The sequence below is a fragment of the Alligator sinensis genome, unplaced genomic scaffold, assembly GCF_000455745.1.
Source record: "Alligator sinensis unplaced genomic scaffold, ASM45574v1 scaffold515_1, whole genome shotgun sequence".
Taxonomy (NCBI): Eukaryota; Metazoa; Chordata; order Crocodylia; family Alligatoridae; genus Alligator; species Alligator sinensis.
In genome coordinates this window covers 2060153-2071195 of record NW_005842096.1, presented here as the reverse complement: position 1 = coordinate 2071195, position 11043 = coordinate 2060153, and the positions used below count along the sequence as shown (strand labels likewise).

Genomic DNA, 11043 nt, shown 5'->3' with positions numbered 1-11043 from the left:
TGGCTAAAAATTTAAAGGCATCATTGATTTTGTGAAGTCCCAAATCTGTCATCTCTCCACTGCAACGCCCCCCCAATAAATAAATAAAAAACAACCTCCCCCACCCCCAACCCACTTTATACCTACTTTTGACAGAAGCTGGTCAAAGACCATATAAACAGTGTAAGCTTAAACAGACAGCTTCAAGTTCCCCATTGCAAAATTATATTTGAGTAGAAAATGAGAGCTCTGTTTTACTTGGTTTTAAAGACTTCAAGCCTTTTACTTTTATCATTGTATACCTGGTGTATGAGAGAGTTGAGAGAGGCATATAACACGCTGAGTGGAAGATACTGGTCTCTTGATGCTGTTGTTTAAAGCGCCTCAACAAGGATGCAGTCCTGGAGTCTTTCTGAAAACTTTATCATGACTGCTCTATTCAGACTAGTGCAGTGGTTCTCAAGGGCTGTGAAAGCACTGAGGTATTGGGAGAATTGCCTGCTATTTTTTTTCCTTTTATTTCTACTAGATTGCCATCTACATTCACAACTACAAGAAAATAGCTGATTGTGTTAGTCCTGAGGACACATCCTTCAGTTTTCACAACTTGTTGGGTGAGTTGATTATTTTGTTTCTCTGATGTTCCTGTTGGAATAATGCAATCAACTTAAACCATGCTAATAATATTTCAAACCACAACATACCATCATATTTAAGGTATGTCATGATCTCGTATGTATGTGTGTGTGTGTATATATACATGTGGGTGTGTATTTATTTACACCCACACACTCATTACCTAATTGTTTAAAACTGGCGTTATGTCTTTTGTGCTACAAGTTCCCAACTTGGCAGGACAGACCTATTCTGTGGAATTATTTATATTTGGTTAAAACTTTCTGAGGTCCAGGAAATCCAGAAAATCAATAGCTCAGCGATCAACAGTGTTCACCTGGCATGTTGGAAGGCCTCGTTTCAGGTCCCTGTTCTGGGACGAGGGCTTAGACGAGGGACTTAAACATCAATGTCTTGTATGCTGGCTGTAGATACAGGATGTCTTTACATGTGCTCTGGGTTGGGAGGAGGGGCACTTCAATTAGAGCAGCTCTCAGGAGCCACTGTGATTCAAGCGCGCACAGTGTCTCGTGTGTTCAGAATCCTGCGTTTCCAAATGGCAGTGGAGGTGCTTTAACAAAAGCTTAGTTGACAGGCTTTAGTTAAAGTGCCCCTGCCGCCATTTTGAAGTGCAGGGATGCTGAATACATGAGATGGCAAGGCTGCTGAAGTGTATTACTTACCCCACTCCGGTAGACTCAATCGAATCTACTCTGACGTGTGCTAATTAGCATGCATTGGAACAGGTGTCGGGCATGTGTGTAGGTGCCCTCAGTGTTTTACTCTCTGGCTCAGTGAAGATCTGGTAAACTATACAAAGTGGAACAGCTCTAACAGTAGGGATTTCAGAGATAAACAGAGTTGGAGTTGTAGGGGGAGGGGGAGCTGACTGACTGCAGGCTGGGAGGAAGGGCATTCACTTAGTATTGGGGAATTCAGGTTAAAGCGTCTGCTGTGAAATAAGGGTTCTCTTGTGTAAAATGAAAGCAACTCATATTGTCAGGGTAGTAACAATGAATGTACACACACCTTGGGGATCTGGTTAGCTTTGGATAAATTTCTTCTGGTTGCTTTCTTCCACTTGCGTCATCCTGTTGCACAAGATGTTGCAACTTCAAATCATTGCCGACCCTCAAGACCTAAGACCTATCTAAGACCTACACCATTAAAAGCCTAAGGCCTATCTAAGACCTACACCATTAAAGGCCTTCAGAATAAAACTTGATCCATGCCTGTGAACAGCTGCCCGTAGGCAGAATTAATCTTATCCTTTCCAGGAATTTGGATGCTGGTGCAAACTATAGGGAAGGATGAACCTTTTTGGTAGCCCAGAGAACACCTCATGGCAGGTGTTCAGCCTTGATATCACCAAAATTCAAGATTTTCTGAGGGGGGGGTGTGTGTGTGTGTGTGTGTGTGTGTGTGTGAGAGACTGTGAGTGAGTAGCAGGCCAATGCAGTACATAACATGGTTTAGACATGCAGCTGACATGGAATCTTTTTTGATCCAGGTGCACAGTTTAGACGCAGGGTTGCTTTACTTCAGCAGTGCTCTGGTATTCATGGTTTTGAATGGCATGGTTCAAATGAATGGCATGGGGCCAGTCTGTGGGCTGGATCAGGCCTGGCCCAACCACTGTGCACTGGGATTGGGCCCAGGACCCCGTACCACCTCTGCCCGGTTAAGGTCAGGCTCTGGGAACCCTACTCCATCTCTGCCTGACTTGGATTGAGCTCTGGTTCCTGTACTCCCTTTGCCCTGCTCCTTTTACCAGGATTGGGCCCTATGCTATCCTGCATGTCTGATCTAGTTCACAGGGCTACAGCCTGCAAAAAGCCCTATGGGCTAGATCAGTGGTTCTCAGCCTCTTTTGTACTGGGACCCATTTGTAAACATTGGCCAGTCCCAACCCAGTGCCTCTCACTCCCAACCTGCTGGCCCCTGCCCCCAAGCTCCAGCCCCATAGTGTGTGGGGTGAGGGGAGCCCCAAGCAGCCTCTTGCAGGCTGGAGCTCTGCCAGTCTGCGAGGAAAAAAAGTTTTCCACATTTTTCTCCTTTAAAGGAGAATCCATTTTTAAAGTTTGTTGATCCATTTTAAATGTTTGTTTGCTACCCTTTCATATATTCTTGTGACTCGCTTTTGGGTTGTGACCCATGGGTTGAGAAATGTTGGGCTAGATGATACTGTCAGGGGCTAGATCTGGCTTGTGGGCTGGGGGTTGAGCAACCCTGCTTTCATTCTTTAAAACCACGAGTGCTAATTGAGGAGTCCCTGTGAACAGTTTATGAATTCTGGTTGATCTTATAAAATGGGTGGGTCATTGACAGCCCTGGCAGCAGATGGCTAAGTGCACATCCACAAAGGTGGTATCACATATCTCCCACAGTGACAACAAGGGAGGGCTGTTAAACTTTCATGGCTTTCATTCAGGAGGGAATGTCTTGGGACAATGGGATATCTACTTAGGTAAATCCAGTTTTATCCAACTTCTTTCTGTAAGGGCTGGGGTTTGGAGAAACATCGAAGTACAGAATAAAGCTTTTTAATATTAATCCTGGGTCTTCTACCTGATTCTTGCTGGCTGTGTGTGAGACAGAGGGATTCACAAAGACACAAGAATCTCAGGCAGGATAGAGGAGCAGAGTGCCTTTGCTTTTGTAGTGGAAGGCTCTTGCTTAAATGAAAGAAGGAAGGAACTGGCTGAACAAGTAAGAAAGGAGAGAAGCCATGTGTAGAAGCAGGTGATCTTTTGCTTCTTAAGGGACTCAAACTTGAGCCAAAAGAGTTCTCAGGGGTGGTGAGGAAATGGAGGGGAGGAAGCACATGTAGCCATCTATTATTTTGTCTAGATTTCACTTGCTAGCTAAGTAGAGCGTAATTGGCATTTGAAATCCTTACAGAGCCTGAATTGTTTGCTTCACCTCCACACATCTCTTAAGAGGTGAATGGTTGATTCCAGAGTGTCTGTAAGGTTGACGCTTTTGAAGAGGGCATCCTTAATGTATGGAGAAGTCTGGGAAGGCTGAGGGTCAGCACTGATCCTGGGAACCTAAGGCTGCAGTGCAGGGCTGCAAAGTCCCATTTCTTTTGAGGAGGTGACAGTTGTTCAGTCCGTAGCTTATGCCACCACCTGTCTGGTGTGGCAGAAAGCAGCCTCAGGTGGGCACCAGTATCCCTGTGGACATGCCCAGCAGGTTTCGGGTGGGAACTGGGGCATCTGCCTGGGTCCACAGCTGATGCCTCTCTGTTAGCATTGCGCGGAAGCAGTTCTGCCTCCCCTGCACAGTTAACGCTGGCCTGCCTGCCTGGCACAACATGGTGGCTGGAGCTGGAGTTGCCAGCCACCTATAGGCTGGATCCTATGAGTTGGTGGCCACCTGCCCATGGGCTAGATACAATCAGGTGGTGGGCCAGATCTGGCCCATGGGCTGTATTTTGCCCACCCCTGCTGTAGGCACATGGGCTTAGCTGATGGCATGCAGACCCTTGGGCCCTCCTCCTGCAATGTGGCGGCAGGAGAAATGGACACTGGAGCACATGGACTGCATATTAACTGCCTGCAGGCCACTAGTTAGATGGCTAGACTTCTCCCCCCCCCCCCCCCCCCCCCCCCCACGTTTCTTGGATTTATCTCCAAAACAGGCCCCCCCCCCCCCATTATGGGGCCTTCTGGAGAAACTTTGTGGTTATGGTTGTGCTGAGATTTGCACTTAGATCAGGATTGGAATCTCTTGCTTCACACTTCAGCAGTTGAACTTAATCTTCATATATCTGCTTTTGCTGATGACCCCAGGATACTCTATAAGAAAAAAAGCACAGAAATATGCTGCTTTTTGGGTTACTAGTTCAGTGCATAGCAATAAGTAAAAATGATCTGGCTCACAAATATTTTGTCTGTTTTAGCCCTGGAGAGAAAGAATTGGGCAGTAGTGAGTCTTAATTTAGTACTGAATTTTTTAAAGAGTGGTTTGAAAATGATGCCGGGTTCATCTGGTTTCCTCATGTAAGTGATGGCCGTTTCCCAGCAGTGAAATATTGGCATGGCTGAAAATTGCTGTGATCGTCTTTCTCCTTCTTTTCCCTTACCCTCTGCTCATTCTTTTTCTCCTTCCCTCCCTCTCCCCCTTCTCTAGTTTAACACAGTTGAACAGCAGTGAAGTGTAAAATGTGCTTTTGCCAAGGTCAGTTTCTTGTGATTACTCGCCTGTGGCAACTTATGCCAGTTGCAACAGACCGAGTCTCAGCAGTCCACAAAGTCACATTGGTGCTTAGGCAGAGGACATCTAGTGTAGGTTATAGTAACCATTGTCTGGAATGGCTTGCAATGCTGCTGAATTTCAGTAGATTTATTTAACTCTTCGTGACTCACCTGGTCTTGCCTCAGTGGCTAAGAATCTACTCATTTAAATGATGAATTATCCTGTCCTACAAAAGCCCTTAAGGAGGTTTTTTGGTAGATGAGAGTTATTTCACTCTCCTTTCTTCTTAATAGCGGGCAGCCCAAGATTCAGATACTACTCGTGAAAGGAGGAGGAAATAACAGAGCATCATTTGTTGGCAAAACATATATTTGGAGGTTATGGGTATGTTTTGGGGGTTGGTCGTCTTTTCGGAATGGTCATATTAAGTATTGCTGAATTTAGAAAGGAAAACCCATTATGTTTGGATGTAACCTGAATTATGTAAAGATTCATGCAGAGGTTCCAACTGGGCGGCTTATTACAGATAAAAGTCTGTAGAGCAGCTGTTCTCAGCAAGGTTGCAAGGGCAGCCTGGGGTGCCGCCAGATCCTTTGAAGGGTGTCATGATGTGTGAGGAGGCAAGTGAGGGTGTTAGTAGGTAAATAGATAAACTAAGCATATAAATGTAGGCTTGGGCTTGTCCCTGCCTGGATGATCTTCCATCTCCACTGCCAGATTCCTCTAAAAGGAACTTAGCACTGTAACCTATACATTTATTTTTGTAATTAGGTGCCCCTCAATTCACAAAAATTATGGAGGGGTACCCCTGAGTCCAAAAAGGTTGAGAACTACTGCTGTAGAGAAATATGCTGTCTTTTTACCCCTTCTACAATTTAGACTTAGTTACATAATATATAGTCAGAAGCTAATAATGGAACTCTGCTATAACAGGAACAGTAATATTCATTAACTTTTTCAAAGAAAGAGTATTTTGTTAGAGGTTTCCTGGTTCCCATTCTGTTTTTCCGAACACTGGGGTGTGCCTCTCTTCAGAAATACGACCAGGTTCAGTCCCCTTCTTAAGGTATAAGAGAGCTAATATGGTTTCTTTTTAAAATATTTTTATACCTAGAATAGTAGCATGGGATTCCTTGGATATTTTGCCCACCTATAATGTGCATGTTCACTTTTTTATATTAAAAGTGATCACTTGTGTAAGAAGCATCCAATCCCAGAGTTTTAAGATTGATTTCAAGGTGATTTATTTATCAGACCTCTGGTTTTTAAATAAGTGTAGGTCATAAGTAAATTAATGGATCAGCAATAAATGCATCTGTGAAAACTTATGCGCAGAAGTAACAAGTGTATCAATCCATGGGGCTGGACACAATGCACCCAGGGGTGCTGATGGGTTTGGCTGATATGATTGCAGAGCCTCTGTCCATTATCTCTGAAAACTCATGGTGGTTGGGTGAGGTCCAAGACTATTGGAAAAAAGGGCAAGTATAGTGCCCATCTCTAAGAAAGGGAAGAAGGAGGATCCAGGGAACTACAGAATGGTTAGCCTCATTTTAGTTCCTGGAAAGATCATGGAGCAGGTCCTCAAGGAGTCTACCTTCTTCTCCAAGTTCTTAAAAATAATTAGAAGTAGTCAGCATAACCAAAGGCAAGTTATGCTAGCCAGTCTCATTGCCTTCTATGATGAGATGACTGGCTCTCTAGAGCAGGGAGAGCAGCAGATGTAACTTTAGCAAGGGTTTCCATTTGGTCTTGCACAACGTTCTTGCAAGCAAGCTAAGGAAGTGCAGTTGGATGAACAGACTAAGGTGGATAGAAAACTGGCTGGATTGTCGGGCTCAAAGGGCTCAATGTCTAGTTGGCACCACTAGTGGTATGCCCCAGGAGTCAGTCCTGGGGCCGGTTTTGTTCAATGTCTTCAGTGACCTGGAGGATGGGATGGAGTGCACCCTCAGCAAGTCTGCAGATGACACCAAGCTGGGGAGAGTAGTAGGTATGCTGGAGGGTGGGGCTAGGATTCAGAGAGGCCTAGGCAAATTGGACGATTGTACCAAAAGAAGCAAAGTGGGTGGTGGAGCTGCAGCTGGGTGGAGGCAGCAGGAGCGTAAAATTTGGCTGGGCAGAGTGTGGGTGTGAGGGAGGGTGGGGTTGTGGGAATCCCCCACACACCCCCTCATATGGCATGCAGCCCCTGCTGCCAGTATCATCAGCAGGAGGTGGGCACTCAGGGTCCTCGTGCCCAGTGCAGGCACAGGCGCCTGGTGGGGCACAGCTCTGGCCAGCACTGTGCATGGGGGTAAGGAGTGCAGCCTGCCCAGCCGCCTCTATTGCAAGGGCTCTATACCATGTACCTTCAGCTCTTACATTCACACCGGGGGAAGCCCCCTGCTAGAGCCAGCTACCTTCTCTGCCCTGGTGTGAGTGCGGGAGCTGCAGGTGCACAGTGCCGAGCCCCTGTGATTGAGGTGGCTCGGGCAGGCTGCTCTTTTCCCCTCCCCCATGTGCAGCACTCTCTGGAGGCATGCCCTGTTAGGCACTAGTGCCTACACTGGCCACGAGCACCATCAGCATCCCCATACCCTGTCCTCACAACTGCCACCTACATATATGCACACCCCAACATACCCTATGCCTCCCCCCCCTGCATCCCACCGTACACCCCCGCACACTTCACCATACACACACCTCCCACACCCCACCATACACACACCTATAACCACACCCCACATCCCCCACACAATATATAAAAGTAGGTCTTTATTTTTGAGTTATTATACAATCACCTCTATACAGACTATGCAAACACAAATCATGACAAAAATATTTTTTGTAATAAAATGTTATAGTAGGTGTTTGACTTTTAGTGTATGATTTGGGGTTTTTTTTGGTTCTAAGATGGCAATCCCCCCTCCCAAAAGGAGTATTGGTCGGGGCAAGGCAAGGGACTTCCAGTGGCAAAGGTCAGGGGTCAGGGGCCAGACTTCCAGTCACAATATGGTGATCGGGGGTGGGGGAAGGTGGGGACTGCCAAGGGAGGGGCTACTCATGCAGCCATCGATAGCTCACCAAAACTCGTTAAGCGGCCCTCCAGCTGAAATAATTGCCCACCCCTACATTAGTGCATCCCTCATTCCTGCAAATGGCCCTGCAGAGGGCAGTCAGTTGAGGGTGATAGAATCTGTGCAGACAACATAACTGAACCAAACTCTCTGCAGAGTTTCACCTTTGTAGTATAGAAAGTTCAATATATTTTGTGTTTTTTCTCCATTATTTTTCAAGTTCTTGTCCTTCTAGATTCTAGTTGGTAGTGGAAATACTCCAATCTCACAACCACAAGAAGTGTTGCTTTTGGTTTATTTTGGGGCTACACACACCATTTATCATAAGAGTTCCAGCTTAATTGTTCATATAGCTGGTTTGATATTATAAATGTTGTACAGGTATTTATCCATACAAACTGTTTTCAAGTGGATCTCTGTTACTAAGCTTCCTGGTCAGCTTTGAAAGTAGTTACCAGGTTTCTTTGAGAATTAGATGGGGTGAGGTTGAGTTGGCCAGTTTTGGATACAGCTTGTACCTATGTAACCCTTGCAACATTTGAGAATCCCATGAGAAGTTTCTCATTACTGTTTTTTTCTGTAGATGTCCTCGGTTTCCTTCAGCTGCTGCATCAAGATTCCACACAACAAGGAAGCATTGCATGTTCTGCTGTTTTGTATCATCAAGCCATGTTATATTATTTTTTGTAGAGAATGTGCAGCAACACTTCTTTTATGTTTGTTTTGTGAACTCATGGTCCCCAGGCTGTTTAATTAGGGAGCAGGAGGAAGACCGCTTCAGTGTGTTCAGTTCCAGTGTGGGGGTCACCTGGAAACCAGAGGGCCATCCTCATAACAGATGTTGGCAGGAAGTCAATATTTTTAGAAGAGGAAGCACTTTCAGGATGTTTTAAAAAGCTGTTGGTTCTAAACTAAGGCCTGCCTTAGCATGAAGGGATTTTAAGTACCAAGCATCCATCATCTCTCACCCTAGGAAGTTGAAAGTTTCTGTCTAGAGAATCTCTCTGTTTTTATTTTCTTCGTTTCCCTGTCTTGGTTTTCAAGGTTCCAACAGGTTTGTAATAAACACTTATTTTCCATTACATTTGTAACGGAACAAAATCTTGGTTCTTTTTTACATGTGAAAAAATCCGGCCGGCTATCAGAGCATGGGATGAGTAGGCAGGATTCCTATAAAGTTTTTATCTTGGCTCTGAAAGTGACTCACTATGTAGCCTTGAGCAGTCATGTAACAGTACCTCTGTTCCCACATGGAAGAATAACAACAATTACAATAATTATCTGTCTTAATGGGCTGTTGTGAAGATTAATTTGTGATATGACTGTGTATGTGTAAGAAACAGGAAGATAGGGTTTTTATGGAATGCAACATTTTGGCAATTCAGTAGTTAATGGATAGAATTCCTATTTGAAGAACTTAGGCAGACAAGGTTCCTTGGGTGAATCTGATGTCTTTTATTAGACCAACCCAAATAGTTGGAAAATAATTAGTAAGCAAGCTTTCGGGTTCAAAAACCCTTCATCATACACCCCAGCCGCTGGCTTCTTTACTTTTCATTCCATTCAGGAAGAGCATATACCAACTGCTGTAACTTCCTTAGCCTGACGAAGGGTTTTTGAACCCAAAAGCTTGCTTAATAATTATTTTCCAACTATTTGGAAAAAATAGTTTCCTTAGACCAACACGGCTACATCCTACACCCCTATTTGAAGAACTTGCATTTGATTCTGGTGTCACAGTTTTATCAACTATTTTATGAACAGCAATTTGGAAAATGAGCTTTGTTTTACAGTTCTTTAGCTGGTTGACTGGAAGGATTTCAATGGGCACCAAAATTATTTTAATAGTGTCATAGGATTTTTGTAGGACATTTTTTAATCCATTACATTTACCAGTCTATTAGGTTTTTAATACAATGTATCTTTATGCCTTTGTTTTGCATTAGTCTATAGTTTTAATTGTATGATAAGAATAAAAATATGAAAATCTATTTTATGTTAAAAACAAACTTGTGGGAGACATCCTTTGGCCCTGAACAGGAATTTTGTAAAAGAGGCTTTAATTTTTGCATGTGGTATGAAGAAAGAAATGGAATAAAGATGAAAGGCAGAGGGAAGGATCTGTGGTAGGAACCAAATACACTGTGTTAAACCTATGTGAAGTTATTTTGTGACATGGCATTAATTGTGTGAGCAGGAGTTGAGATATGATTTGCTGGAGTTATACTTGATTCCTGTGCAGTGGGATCATTTGGCAAAAACATTTTTTTATGTCTTTTCTTTTGCATTGCATAGTCTTTAAGAATGGTTGATTTTTTTTGTTTTGTCTTGTTTTGTTTTTTAGAAAGGGAATGTCTTTGTAATTTTAGTAATAAGCATCTAATTTGCTTTGCTCAGGCAGTAGACATTAAATCTAGTATTCTGTAATTCTTTGGAAGACTGTTAGGAATCTCTTTAGACAGGTTAAGTGTAGTCTGTGGGACTTTGCTGTCTGTACTACAAATAGGAGTATCTGAAGATTATTGGCTATGCTTTTTAACCTTTTTCTATTAACATATATGAAAGATGATACTACAGATGGTCACTACAGCTAAGTACAGGCAGTCAAAAAGCCTGAGGCTGAATCAGTTCAATCTTCGCAGGTTAGTCTAAACTGGAGATTGAGCCGATAAGCAAGTGAACAGACATTCACTTAGGAAATGCAGTCACATGCCTGCAGTGACCCAGGCCAGAAGCTGAGGGGTGTAAGAGCACATCCCTGGCTCAGCTGGAGCAGGTAACTTGGGCCAAGGCTAGCCTGCTGACCCTGCCAGGGGGTGTTTGTGGGGGAGGTGCAAAGCATTCAAGGATGCTGGGGGTCTGTGAGTTTACTTGAATCTGGAGGGGATCTGGGCCAGAATTTCAATAAAGTGATTTAACTTAAATCAGTTAAGCCCAATACTACATCCGTCCAGGTTTATCTTAAACTGGTTTTGGCCATTTTGAAAGAGGTTTATGTACACTGAACTTGTTGTATTACAGGTTTGAACTGGTTTCCGATCACTTATACCCATTTATGTATAATTTCTGTCCCTACCCTAGATGTTCAATATTGAAATAGATTCATAGAAGTAGGGTCGGAAGGGACCTTGTAGATAGTTTCATAGTTTCTAGGGTCGGAAGGGACCTGGGCAGATCATCTAGTCCGACC

General features: G+C 44.0%; 1 protein-coding gene across 3 annotated transcripts in view; it reads left to right on the top strand.

The window, feature by feature from the left end:
• Positions 1 to 508: 508 nt before the first annotated feature.
• Positions 509 to 11043, top strand: part of LDLRAD4 (low density lipoprotein receptor class A domain containing 4) — a 408545-nt gene continuing 398010 nt past the window's right edge. The window contains exon 1 of one of the 3 annotated variants that reach the window (XM_025204743.1): positions 509 to 593. The gene's annotated coding sequence lies outside the window, so the exon portion shown is untranslated. The remainder of the gene's footprint in view (positions 594 to 11043) is intronic. The other 2 variants (XM_025204745.1, XM_025204744.1) reach the window with 2 other exon arrangements.